Source organism: Dermacentor variabilis, chromosome 7, assembly GCF_050947875.1.
Source record: "Dermacentor variabilis isolate Ectoservices chromosome 7, ASM5094787v1, whole genome shotgun sequence".
NCBI lineage: Eukaryota > Metazoa > Arthropoda > Arachnida > Ixodida > Ixodidae > Dermacentor > Dermacentor variabilis.
Window position 1 is genome coordinate 65,170,896 of NC_134574.1, and position 15,175 is coordinate 65,186,070.

Consider the following 15,175-nt stretch of genomic DNA (forward strand, 5'->3'; position numbering starts at 1 on the left):
AGCAGTTTATTTAGTACTGTTTCATGCACCTACCTAAACTTCTTTATTCCCGCCTGTCTAGGTTGCGTGTGACAAAACTTCCCTTAACGACCTATCAAACAGTTCTGACCTCAGGACACAGAAAATATCGCGAATGGCTTAGCCAAGACAGTAGCACTTTTGTTGTGTATTAGAGACGCTTGCCGCTGCACGAGTATTGTACTCATTTTTGAACACATAAAGAAAAAAATAAACAAAAGCTCTGTGCTACTTTGGTGCATTGAGCTTAATAAAAAATTTTATTGGTGTTTGCTTGGCTGTGGTGCTGCTTCCTGTGAAACATTTATGAATTATTTTTGAAGAGAAACATTTCCCCATGTGTGTCCCCCACGTCGTATAGTCGTCATCGTACCAGTCTTGCAAAATTAACAATCATTTCTTCAGTCAACAAATATAATCAGGACAGCAGTCAGGATATTCATCGCCAGTTGGTTTCATCAAGACGCAAGGCGGAGGAGGCGTAGAGTAACTGCACCTAGAAAACAGGAGATCAAAATGGATTGCAACATTGGTGTTATGAGGGAAAGCACCACGAGAAGACATATTGAGCCTAAAATTCTGTGACCGAATAACAACTTTCAATTGAAATTTGCTTGCATAGCCTAACGGCATGTAAACATTTCGATGCAAAATGTACGGCCTGAATACATCTGGGACGCTTGTAAACAATTCAAATTACTAGAAGGTTATCGGAGCCACTAAAACATCGTCATGGCAAACGAATCTTATGTATAGCAAAGTATGTAATGGCACGACTCCGCTTTGGGAGCCACCTTTTCTAAGCTTGTCTTCTTCATTTGCACTTGCAAGCTTCCGCACGAAAAATCACGGAATTTAGTTTTAATTAAATTATCTTATAAGTTATCTTTTGATAGGCTTTCGATTGTTGTAAATATTACTAAGGATCAATACCATCAATGATGAAGAGGCTAGCCTTGTCGGAAGCACCGCAACCATTTAGTGTTTGCATTGCTAACTCTAGCCAAGCCCTCTCTGGGGTACTTGCTATACATTCGAGGCAACAGCAAAGACAACAACGGTGATTCCTGCTAGCGTGGGCTTTTGCCTTTTAGTTGGTGTGGCGTATCTCTCTTTAACTATACTTGTGCGCAACCTGCCGTGTATGGCTTCGCACTTAAAGTGTGATGGATGTACGCGTTCCCCGTTCTCGTCAGGGAACTTGGCAGTGGACGCAGCTTTTTTGCTTATTTATTTAAGGTATCTGCAGGGCCATTAATGCACAATAACATAGGGAGATAACAAAATATACAACATAGAAGTGCAAAAGAACAGCATGAAAAATGGTACCAAAATAAAACAATGCATGTGAATGCGATAGGTATAGATGCACAGTATATATTCATAAAAAATAAGAACTGCGAAATTGCGTCTCACACGTACAAGTAATAGCTTCGTGGGGTAATCTCTTCGCAGTAATTGTACGGCAGAAAAAATGACACATTAGAAGCCTCCGTGTTACATCTAATTTAGCGAACTTTCCAGAAATGATCATTTTCCTTGAAAAAAAATGCGAGGGAGACATGTAGGTGTCTGCACAGATAACGGTATTGCGGAAGCAAATGTGATAAAGCCGTACAAGCTTCCCATCCCGCCGTTGCTTAGACAACGGACACGTCAAGTTTACGTAGCCACCGACGCAAGCATCTAGCGATGACCCGCGGTGTCGTTTGAACCGACTAATCAAGCACTCTCCTCGTTTATAGGAGGTCATTTTGTTGGCTTTCAAGCCGAATACCATTGTCTATCTTGACCACTATTTTATTTCATTTATTTTATTGATATACAGAATACCTAGCTCGCCATAAAGGCATAATGTAGAACTAACTAGCAAGAGGCGACTAGCATACAGCAGAGAAGCAGAGGAACGCGGTCCCTGCGCCCGCGATTGGATTGTTTCCCTTTGCTAAGTCTGCGGTGGCTGGCCGACAGTCGTGGCTACGGGGATCTAAATGTTAAAAATGACTCTATAGGGGATCCTCAGCGAAGAAGCGCAGGCAGAGTAATGTCGTGAACGTGGCGAAAGGGGTTGATAACATTATACTGTCACGCAAAAATGTTTAACATACGCAAATAAATCAATGCGCCCCGGCAGCGCTGAGTAGCCAGTATCTGAGTCATCGGTGGGCAGACATCCTCTATTTCTTTTGGAACGAGGGATTATGCAGCTATTCTTACCGAAATTGAGCCTTGTTCTGCAGAATAATGCAATCTTTAATTGGTAGACGTCACTTTGACGTGTTCCTGCAGTTTTATGACGTCGCATGACAAAACGGCGAAGTCGGCGTAACTTGTTGGTCTCATTGGAGAGTGCTAATGGCAAAAAGTTGTGGAAACGCAAATAATTCTTCTTATTTTGCTAGGACTAATCATGCATAAACAGTGTTTACACCTAATATCAGAGGGGAGTTTTGGCTGTTTTCGTGACGTTGCGTGACAGACGGGCCAACAGGGTATGGCGCGAAAAATGTTTCACCAGTCGAGGAGGCTGAATGCAGAAATTGAATTGAAACAGTTCGAAAAATAGCTTTAGATTAGATGGCCGCATGGTCGTTAAAGGATCATATATTGACGTAAGCTTTGTATCTGTTGGTGTAGTTGGTGTAAACGAAGTAGTTGGTGCGATTCTGCACACCTTAAAACATTTCTCACAAGTTGCTAAATTTCGCAAGCGTATTCAATGGTCCACCTTACATTTACGAACTATAAAATTTCTTTACATTTGGGAAGTGCCTTGTAAAAATTTGGACGCAGAAAATTTAAAGGGGTTGGGAAACCAAATTTTGAGGCTATAAAAAGCATGTTGTAGGCTGCTTCCGTATGCAAGGACACCCAGAACGAGGTATTGGACGCTGCAAACATTTTAAAATAATTTTAATTCAGCTCCAAAGAGTCATTAAAAACTCCTTCTCGTAGTCGAGACCCATCGCTAGCGCGGCAGTTACTACGTCACAGAGGAGGAACGAAAATATTGACGTCATAGCACACCAGCACAAAAACGTGACGTATGATGAGTAGCGATGAAATGCCGATTACGGAGCCTGCTGAGCCGAGCAACCGAGCATAGCCTCCACCACGCCCGAGTTACAGGCATATAGAAATCCTTTCGTAATGCAAAGAAGGGGTAAGGCGTGCAGACACGAACACAAGAGGAGAGAAGTGGACAACACGAACGCCGCACGCCGGCCCGCGAACGGCAAACTGCGGGCGGCGAGTTGCCCTGCGGACGGGCCTTTACACGTTTGAGTGTAACACTAGCCGGCCGACTCCGAAAGGGACCAGGATATGCGGCGTTCGTGTTGTCTGCTTCTCTCCTCGCATAGTCGCGTAGTTCGGCAGCTCGGAGCGGACTCTCCTTCGCTTGGCCTTTCCACGTTACCGGCCCGTCCACGTTACCGGCACGGAAACTCGCCGCACGCCGTTTGCCGTTCGCGGGCCCCCGTGCGGCAGCGGTTTTGCTCGCGAACGGCGAGATTTCCTTGCCGTAGAGAGGACGGGCCCGGGACCCGGGCGAAGCGGCCAATCAGCGACCGAGGAGTGATCACTCCGGCATCGACGGCAGCTTCACCGCCTCTGATCGTTCGGCGTCGCCGATATCGTCGCTAGGCCTTTTCCGGTTCACTTCAAAGCTAAAGCTTACGGCGCTTCGGAATGAATCACCGACTCTCACAAGCCGCAATATTTTCTTACCGTTGTTGTCGCTCTTCGCAATAATTATAATAATCACGACATGCACTTCGAATCGCCAGTGGTTGACCTCTGCTGGCAGAGCACGCGTATGCGCGAGCAGACGACGCAGCATAGTTTTACGTCACTATTTTTTGTGGGCCACGGGACCAAGCCATGTTGCGTTTCCTCCTCTATGACGTCATAGCATCCCCCGGAGCCCAGAAACCGAAACCGAAATCGCTCGGTATAATAATGCTATTATTAAATTATTTACCGGATATATATGAATCCCGCTGTGTGTATCGTGCTCCCTGAAGCATGACGCAACGTTTGAATCAACAAACGCATGAACGAAAATTTTGATGTCTCCACCCCTTTAATGTGTGGAAGGCTTTAGGTGAAACGTACTCTACCTGCTTTTACCAGGCGAGGTTGAAATATACGCCAATATACTTGTGTTCTTCAATTCTATCAGGTGGCAAACTACTTAAAACATATTGATTTAGGATTTCTCACGTGTGCGAATAAAGGACATTTGCTGCAATTCGGCAGTGTTTAGTGCCACATTCTATTTTTCGAAACACTGCTGAATACAATTCAGCTCTCCTTGGAGAGAGGACGTGTAGCTAATATTATTTATATTGCGATACATCTCGCAGTTGTCAGCACACACGCGTATATTGAAGGGAAAACCTTGAAATACCTCACTCATATTGTGTCACATCGAGCCTTCCACTAACCCTCCAGCTGAAAAGACCTCGTTGACACCCGATCACACAGCTAGGAGTTTGACCGCGGGTGCAAGGACGCTGACTGCTTGTCACCTTACGCGGTCGACGAAGCGACCGACGCTGGTCGTGAAACACAGGCTGCATCTTCTAATTGCTCGCCTTCACTCAAATGAGCGACCAACAGCGCCGCGACCTATAGCTGCGAGCACTTATTCACCTTCCGCAATATTTACCTGCATTGCATAACGCCTCGGTCTATCGGTTTGTTCTCGCGGACGGTACTCTATACTGCCAAAACATCCACGCTTTCAGACCTTCTTCTCATGCTTGAGACAAACTTACAATAGACTGTTCTGCTCCGGCACAATAAAGCTTCTAGATTCATTATATCTCAGCAAGCAGGGCATGTTCTCTTATTGCAGGCACATTGCGCCGGTGAGAGCTGGTAGAACGTACTGCCTGCATTGCCAAACCATCTGGTCATCGCCAAACCATCTGGTTTGGCGATGACTGCGTCTTTACCGTCCTATACATCTAACTTCCGATCCACTGATGCTGCAATTCGATATACGCTGCAACATATCTTGATGCAATTCATTAATAATGTCCCTCTATGTCTCTAAGGTTGTGCATAGTCTGTTTCGCCACAGACACTCCTACCTGTCCCCAACATATAACATTGCCGGCCCTAAAATTCCCTGTTGCACTAATTTAAAATACATATGAATCCTGGTCCTCCCACATGTCGTCTATTGTGGACGATGCTAATCGCGTACGCGGGTATCTGTGCGCTAATTTAAAAATACGCCCTCCCGCCGTTTAAACACTGAGCAAAAAATCCTTAGTTGGCCCAAAACTAGGCCGCGTCTATCAGGAATTGAATACCTCAGACTCATATTAGCCTGCTAGAGGCAGTAAAAAACTGAGCTGTTAGTCCTGCTTTGAATGATTATCCTTACTACACTAGCGTCTCCCCACTTAAATCCAAAGCCTCTCTTGAACTCTTGGTCTTCCGATACAAGATCTGTTGCCTCTGCACAGACGTTCTATTATAGTTCACCTGCTTTTTCATTAATAATTGAAATGCAGCACGTACCCTGTAGCACATACCCAGTGACCCAAGTTGGCGTCAAAGTGGCTCACTGAACAATGGCAAATACCGAATGACCCAAGTTGGTCTGACAATTTCTTTTAAACCCGGTTCCATGAGCGTCAAAGCACTATCTATTAGACCCTGGACTACGCACTGTCCTAAGCTGGCGAGAAAAGGTTAGGCGCGGACAAATGGACCCACAGACAGGTGCACGTAGCGGTAACAGGGTGAAGCTCCCAAACAACGATAATTGCATTGAAACCGTACTTAAAAAATTGTAGACAAAATTACTACGCAAATACTATAAAATTTTAAGGAGTGACAAAAATGCCTAACGTATTATCCTAGCATCTTCGGCTTTTGCAATAAACATCGCACACACTGCCTTGTAACAAAATTATGTTGATGTGACATGATAGACCGGCGTTCATAGTTGTTTATAAAATAGCATGTATAGCACGGAGGGTTCAATTGTCGTCGAGGGGGTAGTAAAAAGTGCAGTACTTACTTGACAATTGTCAGCGTGTTTTCTTCTGGGTCGCAGTAAGTTAAGCCGCAAAAACCTGGCGTGTTATTTTCCCCTTTCGGATAATCCGTGCCGTTGTAAGTGCAATTTTCTGGAAAAAGTGTTTATTACTTTGTAAGCGTTTTCTACTGATGCTCAGATGTGCAAATAGTCATGCGACTCCCTATTACACAACCTCCCATTATATGGCATCAAAGGCTTCCCACGTCTTTCATACCCGTTCAAATTGACTTAAGTTTATATATTCACAGTTTCAATAGACAGGATCTCCCAGCTAAATTTAGGCAGAGCTTAAATATAAGCAAACCCACGTAGCTGGACAGAACAAAGGTAGTGTTGTTTGCCGTCGCTTGGAGATATTCAAACTATTCTTATCATCCGGCCTAATGAGATAAATAATTTTAATTACCCAATTAGATGTTCAAATATTAAAATTAGATAAAAATTGTCAATGAGAAAATTGTTGAACGACATGAAGAGCTCCTGCTACAGCTTTCTGTTGCTCAATACGGGCTTCATTGAAGCATTTTTCCGAGCGTGAAAGAAGCCCGAAAATCCAAGCAAAATCGCCGCGCGAATGGCTGCTCGAGGCATTTTGTATGTATTCGCGGGCTTCTTACACATTCAGAAATACACTTTTATGCAGCACGTATTTAGGAACAGAAAGCTGTAACTGAGTTTTTCATGTCACTGTACAATGTTTTCATCGACACATTTCATCTAATTATAATATTCTAGCAGTTGAATAATTAATTATGACTAATTATCTGATTAGGCGGAATTAAACAGTACGTTTCAGTATCTCCAAGTGACGGCAAACAACCTTACCTTGTGCTGTCCAGCCTTCGTGGTATTTGCATATATTTATACTCTGGCTAAATTTAGCAGGGACGCCGATTATAAACTCAGTCTAGTTATGGTTTCATAATATTCATCTTCCTGTTCTATAGCTGTAATAAGGCGCTTGTAAGAGGCCTCAAGACGCTTGTTACGGTTCCCGTGAGCTACTCTGCCAAGCTGCATGAAATTGGCTAAAGTTCTCCACTGACAGACTTGCTTTCTAGGCTTCGCGGGCGTCACAAGGCTGTCAACACGTCACTAGCGGCAGCTCGACAACAGAAGCCGATATCATAGACCATTCCTCGACACTAGTCGAGTAGTGAGCGCAACAACTGCTTGAGTCTCTTGAGCCCCATTTCTAGTGCCGAGAATCTGCGGCGAAACCGTAGCATCTCACAACGCCTGACCAGGGCATTTTCCTGGACCTTGGCGGAAAAACATCCTGTCTACTGCTGCAGCTGTCCAGCACACCACGGAAAGCCAAGAACGGTGCTTTTTCGGCCAATACGCCGATACTCCCACCAAGGCCTGTGATAGCAAATGCGTGAGTAGAGCGAGTACGAAGCGGATACTCAAGAACGCCCGCCGATGGTTTTGATGCATGAAGAAGAGCCATATGTCGAGCCATATAACGTTGTAGAGGACTACAAAGATGCAGGGACTGTTTCAAGAGGCATGTCGCATCCGTGTGCCCCTCGGACGTCGTGAGCAACAAAAACGTGACCTCTGTATCAGTCAACCTTATATCAGAACAGACAGGGGCCGTAGTCTTTTTACAGATTCCCACAGCTAACGTTGGCGGCGAAAGATTGTCAAAACTATGCCGTGTTCTCTTCAGTGGCTGAAGCAAGCAAATCTTTATAATTTTAGATCCGCCCCGAGCTTAATGAAGGAAGCATGATTAGGAAAGTTAACTAACGATTGATTAATGATTAAATTAAGGTGGGTTAGGATGAGTTAAAATAGATTAAGGTGGGTTAGGGTGGATACAGGAGTACGAAGGTGTATCAAGTGCACGAAGAAGGATTAAGGTGCAGTAAGGAGGATTAAGGTTCATTATGGTGGATGAAGGAGGATCTACAGTAACCTTTACAAGGCTTTAGCCTTCGCGTCTCTTAGGCGACCACTAAGGACACCTTAAAATGTTTATTTATCCTGAATACCTTTCAAGCGTTAGAAATCACGGCGGGTACTTTGTTTAGCCAAGCGCCTTCATAAATCAAGTGATGTATGCTTATGGTTCACTGTTTTTTGTTCTTTCGTAGTTTTCTACAGCAGCAGTAGCATTACAAGTGATTTAGGTAGCAGGAATATTCTCCCTTATGTACCGTTATCTACAGGCACGGGGGCAGGAATGATACCGCGGAAGGTCTGAAGTCGATCATGACGCATGGTGTGTCTCGAGGCGACATATTCCTTTTCATAGCATGCTTTTGTTTGGTGGTACAAGCAGAAAATGCTCTTTTCTTACTCAATGCGGCGAGTTGTCAGTTTATTGCGTCGCAAGAAATTTAAAAGCAACTACAAACAGCGCCCATTCTATCTTTGCAGCGTTCAGCCTCCGCACAGTGCCGCCGGTTAGCTCTCCGACACTGTGCGCGCAGCTAAACTCTATTAAAACTGGTGCAGTTCGTTTGCAAGTGAAGCATTTGCACTAACATAACTAAACTGATTTACCAGAAAGTAAAACCTCGCTAAATTTTTGGAGAACTGATGGAAGAAACTCAACTTGGTCCGAATTGTTCTAATTTACTTCTCGTTTCACCGAGTTTGAGAATTTGTACGGGCGGCAGGCGGTTGCTGTGCTCCCAAGCCTGGACCTTACCTCTAACACTGCAAAATGCGTGCGCGAACAAGCTCCAATTGTCGGACACAGACTAGCTTACAACACAGATCAGCTTACTATAAACAGAAAGGCGGACCCCCTTACAAATGAATTTCTCATTCGTTTGTATCTCAAGACACACCGACTAGTTAATTTGACAGTTTTAGCCTCGTTCTGTCAATGCACAATATCTATATTTAGCTCCTTAAAGAAAGAGAGATGTTAGTGCAGAGATTATGTAATGCTATATGTGATACACTGCAACATTAGTAAGAGTGCGCAGTTGCCTATGGAGGTCAAAAACAGTCGAGCATTGTGTCTGTAACAGTCGAGCAACACCGCGAAGTCGTGCTTGCACCCTTTCGGAGGCCCGCTACGCACAAACACTTGGCTTTTTTAACATCCGGTTCGCTTGAAAGGTTGCTATTTAAAAGCATTTGATGTGGCTCGCTGGGCAGGCTGGACATTTGCGCGCACAGCGCAAGTGTTTTCGCGATTTAGTCGCTGAAATCCTTGAAACCGATTTAACTAAAATGATCGGAAACAACAACCTTTTCGGCTTCCAAAAACAACTCGATTCAACGTCATAACAGCGAAACGTGCGCAACAGCACCAAGCGATAAAGCCGTGAACCTGAATGTCGTAGCCATCTTTGTTTATTTGGACAATGTTGCCAGCACAAGTAAAGAATTGTGGATTTGTCAATAGCAGGTCTGTGCGCTCTGCTTTATGACGTCATGCTACTTGGACCGAAACTTTCACTGTCAAGCCCGGCGGGAGGAAAGCGGTGACGTATAAATGAATGCGGTTTACTCGCGAGCATCCCAATTAGATTGTATAGCAGTAGGGGAAGGTATCATGGCGCCATGGGTAGAAGTTCACAGGCCTTGTGCTATTTAGGAGTCGTCGGGGTAGCGCCGGCTCAACCATGTCACTTGTGTCGGCTTCATATGCTAGCTTTCGGAGCTGCAGCAGATCATGTCAAATGCAACCAGGGCTACCAACACCAAGAAAATTTCGCTAGATCGAGGAATTTATGCATTGTTTACGTAAATAAGGTACTCTTTGTTCATCAAGGGAAAATTCGCGCCAGGACATTGTAACAGTGAAAGTGCTCTCATGACGGCGCGTTTTGATTTCATTCACTTGCAACTTGCTTAGGCATTAGCATGCGAACTATAATATTTGATTGTACAGCAGCTCAGTGACCGTATCTCGTCATGTAAGCGAGAGTGCGTGGATGCCCTAGACTCTTTAGCAAAGTACTGCTACTCTGATTCTACCTCCCATACCACTAATTGTGCCGTGTATTCGTGTGCACCCTGAACGAAATATTTACCTGTAGCTGGCAAAGGAAACGTATGCTGGAACATAATACGAAGCAGCGCGGAAAATCTGGGCATAGGCAGACACATACAGTGTGCCCGGATAACGCGAACCAAGTTCTTTAAAGGGAAGCTGAAGAGTGTGTCGAATTCAATAAGACGCTCATATACGGATGCGGGAACCTTATAAACCATGTAGGCAAAATTTGGGTGTTTTTTTCAATTAGGAGCGACGTAATCGTCGGTTAAAATTGCGCTGTAGCTCCGCCCCCCGTCGAATGCCGCGCGCTGCTGCTGACGCTGACGATGCGAGCGGAGACCGGAAACCGCGGTGTTGTGACGTCAACTCTAGTGTTTTGTTCGTTCGCAGCCTGCGCGACCGTGCCTGACCGTGCTTGTTTCGCGTGCCTGCCATCGTAATCTGCTTCGATCGACCCTGTATTCCTTTGTTGGTGCGTCTGCGTGTATGTAGAGTGGTAGTCAACGTGCGCAGCATCAACTGAAGGGGTGTGCCGATCATGCCGGCTTTCTGTGCAGCCTACGGTTGCACGAGCACCAGCGGCCGCGACGATGTTGTCTTCCATCGCTTCCCACAAGACAAGAAGCTTTTAACGAAGTGGGAGGCTGCTGTGAAGCGAAAGAATTTCAAGCCCTCAAGAACAACAGTGCTGTGCTTCAACCACTTCCGTGACAACGATTATCACGAGAATTTATCATTAAAACGTGCGTTGGATTTGCCAGTCAAGTCGGCTCGTCTAAGGCCCGGCGCAGTGCCATCAGTGTTCGCGTACAAAAGGAGCTCATCACCGCTGTCAAGGCCAGCTTTCACCTTTTGTCAAGGCCAGATTGCATGTGCTGGAAAGCCGGCGCACGCCAGGACGCTACGCTCCCCCCTTCTCTCGCGCACAGCGAGAGACCGACCGTCTCACGCAGCCGACGGAATTCGCCGCCTTTACGACTTCGGTTACGAGTAGTGTGCGGATGGCGCACAGATGAAGGTCACTACACGTACTGCATGAACCGGGAAGCTTCTCACGCGTTTAAACCGTCTTCGTAGATTGCCGACAGCTTTGGACAGCGCACAAATGCAGACGATCGCATCCCCGCTTACGTTCCACGAGGAGGCATGCAGGAACCCAACACTACAGTTGTTTGACCGGAAACGAGCTCACTAGATCGGCGAAAGATCGGCGAGATCACTAGATCGCTTTGCAAAAAACATACTCACCAAAGAGTATTTCCAACACGAGGAGATCCCAAGACTTCGCTTTCGTTCGAGTCGAAAGCACTGCTCGCACCAGCATCGTTTGCTTCTTCGAGAGGCCGGCTCTTCGCAATCGGCTCGTACATGTGGGGAGTAACGCCGAACTCCTCAGAAAAACGCACTCTCTCTAAATTTTCCATTACCTCTTAATTTTCCATTACAGCACCAAACTACCTGGCACCGCGCTTCATGTGTAGCGGCAGCGGTCGGTCACTAGAGTTGACGTCACGAGGCGCCCGACCAATCACAGGCGGAAACGAGACGCACGAGCTGGGCGTGTCTGCCGCTGCACTTTTCGTCGAAATAAAATATATTTGCGCTTTTTTTCGCTCAATTTCGATACGATATTCGAATTCGGAGGGTTGAAAACTATTATGTACACACGTTCGCTCATTTTTTCTGGAAAACCTTTCAGCTTCCCTTTAAGCATAACGGACAAGCTATGACGGTGGAACCAACGCCATATTGGAAGAAGTGTTCTTGCACTCGCTGGTGAATTTTCCTATTATTATTGATGGGCTAATTAGCGATAATCATTTGTCTAGATATATAACGACTTTCATATTTGCGTAAGCTGCAGCGTTAATTTGTGTTCTGCATTCGAAAACGGCCTATTCAATAGTTTCGAACCCGCATCATTTTTCCCAGTTTATTTTTCTTCGTTTCGTAGTTGTGGTGCAAAACATGGTAAATAATGCGATATGACGGTGGGGCCTGGCCTTCCGCGCGCGCAAGAGGAGCGTTCTCAAAAGTTTCAAAGAGTCAGCACTTCTAAATGGCTGACCTGGTATGGTATGGCATGGTAAAACTTTACTGAGGTCCTGCAGATCGTGAGTGACCACGAAGCAGGCTGCTCCCACGTTGGAACCGGAAGGCCAAGCCTATCGGTCACATTGTGGGTCTGCTGGCCAACCTAGAGTTGGTCAGCCAGAAGAGGGCTGTGGAGAACCACCTCCCGCTTGGCCGAGCTGTTATCGGTGACAGAGCGGGACCGTACACACCGCCAGTGCATATATTCTAACGCGGCTATTTCACCACAATCTCTGGCAAGTACCATCGGTGTAACTATCCGGATAGATCGTATGTAATGCGACGGATTTGGATACGTATTCGTTTGTGCTAGACGGAGCGTTAATGCTTGAGCTCTAGTGAATCGCGGATGAGCAACGTAATGTTCTACGGCTGAGATGGTAGTGTGTTGGAATGTCGTTGTAAGTGGAGCACGTGTCCCTGTTATCTGGGGAGTCGGCCTTCGATTGGTCGGTGGTAGTGCAGTGGGCAAGTTCGCGCGTAGCCCCGTGGGCCGACTCGTTGAGGTTGGGAGGAGCACCCTCTATCTGACGGTGATGTGCAGGAAACCAATGTATGAAGTAGTACGTGATTTCCTTGCCCCCAAGAACTCACAGGGCCTGTTTGGAAACAGTGCCTTTTTCAAATGGTCTAACTGCAGACTTTGAATAGCTATAAATAACAACCCGTCAGCTATCCAGCAAGGCTAATGCAATAGCCATTTGTTCACCAATTTTCGAGCTCCTGGCCCTAACCGAGGCTGCATTGGTGATACCTTGTCGATCGTAGAGAGTGACGATGGTGAACGCTCGACGTCCCTTACAAGAGGCGGCATCCACAAAGCTGCCCTGTCGTTGATCACTGTGTATTTGCCTAAGGAGGTTGGCCGCCCTTGCCCTCCTTCTACGGTGATTATGATCGGGGTGCATGTGCCTTGGTATGGGCGGGACCGTACTGTTCTCACGAATCAGCGGAGGAACGTCAGAGAACTCCTACGCTATTCTACTAGGATGATATCCGTGTTCCAGCAAGATGTATCACCCTGCTTTAGTTCTAGTGAGGCGAGTTAGCTGTGCGTGCTTCAGGGCCTCTGCACTCTCTTCCAGAGTATTATTCGGAGTAATCATTCAGAGTAATCATTCCATAGCTGCATTAAACGCTCTGCAAAAGTGTACAATTGCGGCCAGAGAACTTCCTCAGCTGGGCATTTATCCTGCTCTGCCCGTTTTCATCCATGCATGGCTGCCACGTATGTAAAATGTTACAGAACGAAAGCATGCATTAGACCAATGAAGTTATCCTCCTTGAGCTCATGATGCCTACTTGGCACCCTCCGAAGTAAACGAACGACACTTTTAGTTTTAGCAACAACAATCCTGCCCAAGACCTTGATTAAATCGACTCTGGGTATGCGGTAACCATTTCTAGTATGTGAGTTGATGTCTCTTCCAACGATACCCGCCACTTGGGCCTTGGACTACGTCTCTTGGGACTATACAGTAGGTGTTCCGACCTCAAGGGGCAGACTCTGAGATCGGTGGGTTCAAGATAGATAGTCCATGAGTGTCCATGACCTCCAGTAAGGCTCCGTCATCCTGACTATCATTGCCTCCTGTGCACCATATAGTGATATCATCAGCATACATCGTGTGTTTGATGCCTTGAATCTCGCGAATATTTCTGCTCAGGCCGACCACGGCTATATTGAATAAAGAGCCCATGATGACCGCTCCCTGTGGCCTGCCCCTCTCGCCAAATTCCAGCGCGTGTGATTCGAGATCTGCCACCCGGAGTTTGGTCTTCCTATCTGCAAGGATCCATCGGATATAGTTGTAAAATCTCTCACCGAGTTTGGTCCGAGATTTTCACGCTAGGATATGCGAATGTTGAACGTTATCGAAAGCCTTCTCAAGATAAAGTTCCAAAACGGCCGATTGTCACTAGAGCTGTTGTCTAAGATTTAATGCCTAATCAGTTTCATACCCCGCAGGGGCGTCTGCGTCAGCAGGTGTTTGGTGTATTGCGACACCACGTACCCGAGAACACGAGGGTTGGACCCTCCCGCGTGTAGCCGTGCGCGGCTTAGCCGTGTCTGGGGAAAGGGGGATCCTGGGGGCTGAGCTGATGCTGGGTGTTTGGACCTTTAAGGCACCACGGCGGAGGTAACACACCTCTTTGGCCTCTGCTTCGCATAGACGGCACCTGCAGAATGACCCACCTGGAGGAAATCGGCAGTCGCCTTTTCCTGTCCTCTTCTTCAATCTTCGTCTTTCTCTCTAGCCTTTTTATCTTTTTTGTCTTCTTTTAACTTGTTCTTACTTCCGACTTTCCTTGCGGCAAGGGTTAACCGTGTGTAGTATATCCAATCTAGGTTATGTGCATTAGGTTATAGTGGCGGTACATAGCTGGCGTGCGCAGGTTGCTCAGAACCTGTAGCGTCCCCTTGTTGGGCTCGGTGGTGGGTGGCTACCACCGCCGCCGAATTTTGAAACCACATTATGGCAGAAGCTTTCTCGCGACTTGCAGATCGGCCTCTGAAAAGAGGCCGCACCGATGCTCCTTTTCAATTTACCCTCCGAACCGGCCTAGAGAACTTTCCACGTTACCACGTCTTGCATAGTGAAGGAAAACAAAGTATGCGTATGCTATCCCGTTTCTTGGTAGCGAAATGCCTGATAGAAAAAAATTTTCGAAGACTACAAAGCCTCGAAAATGACCAGTGGAGACCTGCTTATAGGACTGAGAAACAAAGAACGAGTGCCAAAGCTTTCCGAACCCGCCAGTATTGGTGAAATCAAAGTCACGATTTCCTCCCATCGCTCCCTAAACACCTGCAGGGGCGTTATCTCAGGGGAAGATTTTCTCAGCTTGAATGACGAGGAACTCCTCGAGGGGTTCCAAGAAGAAAATGTCATTAAAGTACGAAGAATTACCATCCGAAGGAACAATGAACAACTGCCCACCAAACATGTGATCCTCACATTTGGTACAAGCATTCTGCCCACTTCTCTCGACGCAGGATATCTAAAGATAAATGTCAGACCGTACATACCGAA

The 15,175-nt window shown here is 46.4% G+C and overlaps 1 long non-coding RNA gene across 1 annotated transcript in view; it reads right to left on the reverse strand.

Moving 5' to 3' along the window:
- Positions 1 to 239: 239 nt before the first annotated feature.
- LOC142586819 (uncharacterized) overlaps positions 240 to 15,175 on the reverse strand; it is a 34,756-nt gene continuing 19,820 nt past the window's right edge. Inside the window, exons 2-3 of the long non-coding RNA XR_012829252.1 lie at positions 6,059 to 6,167; positions 240 to 514 (exon numbers count right to left, since the gene is read on the reverse strand). This is a non-coding gene — a long non-coding RNA (uncharacterized LOC142586819). The remainder of the gene's footprint in view (positions 515 to 6,058; positions 6,168 to 15,175) is intronic.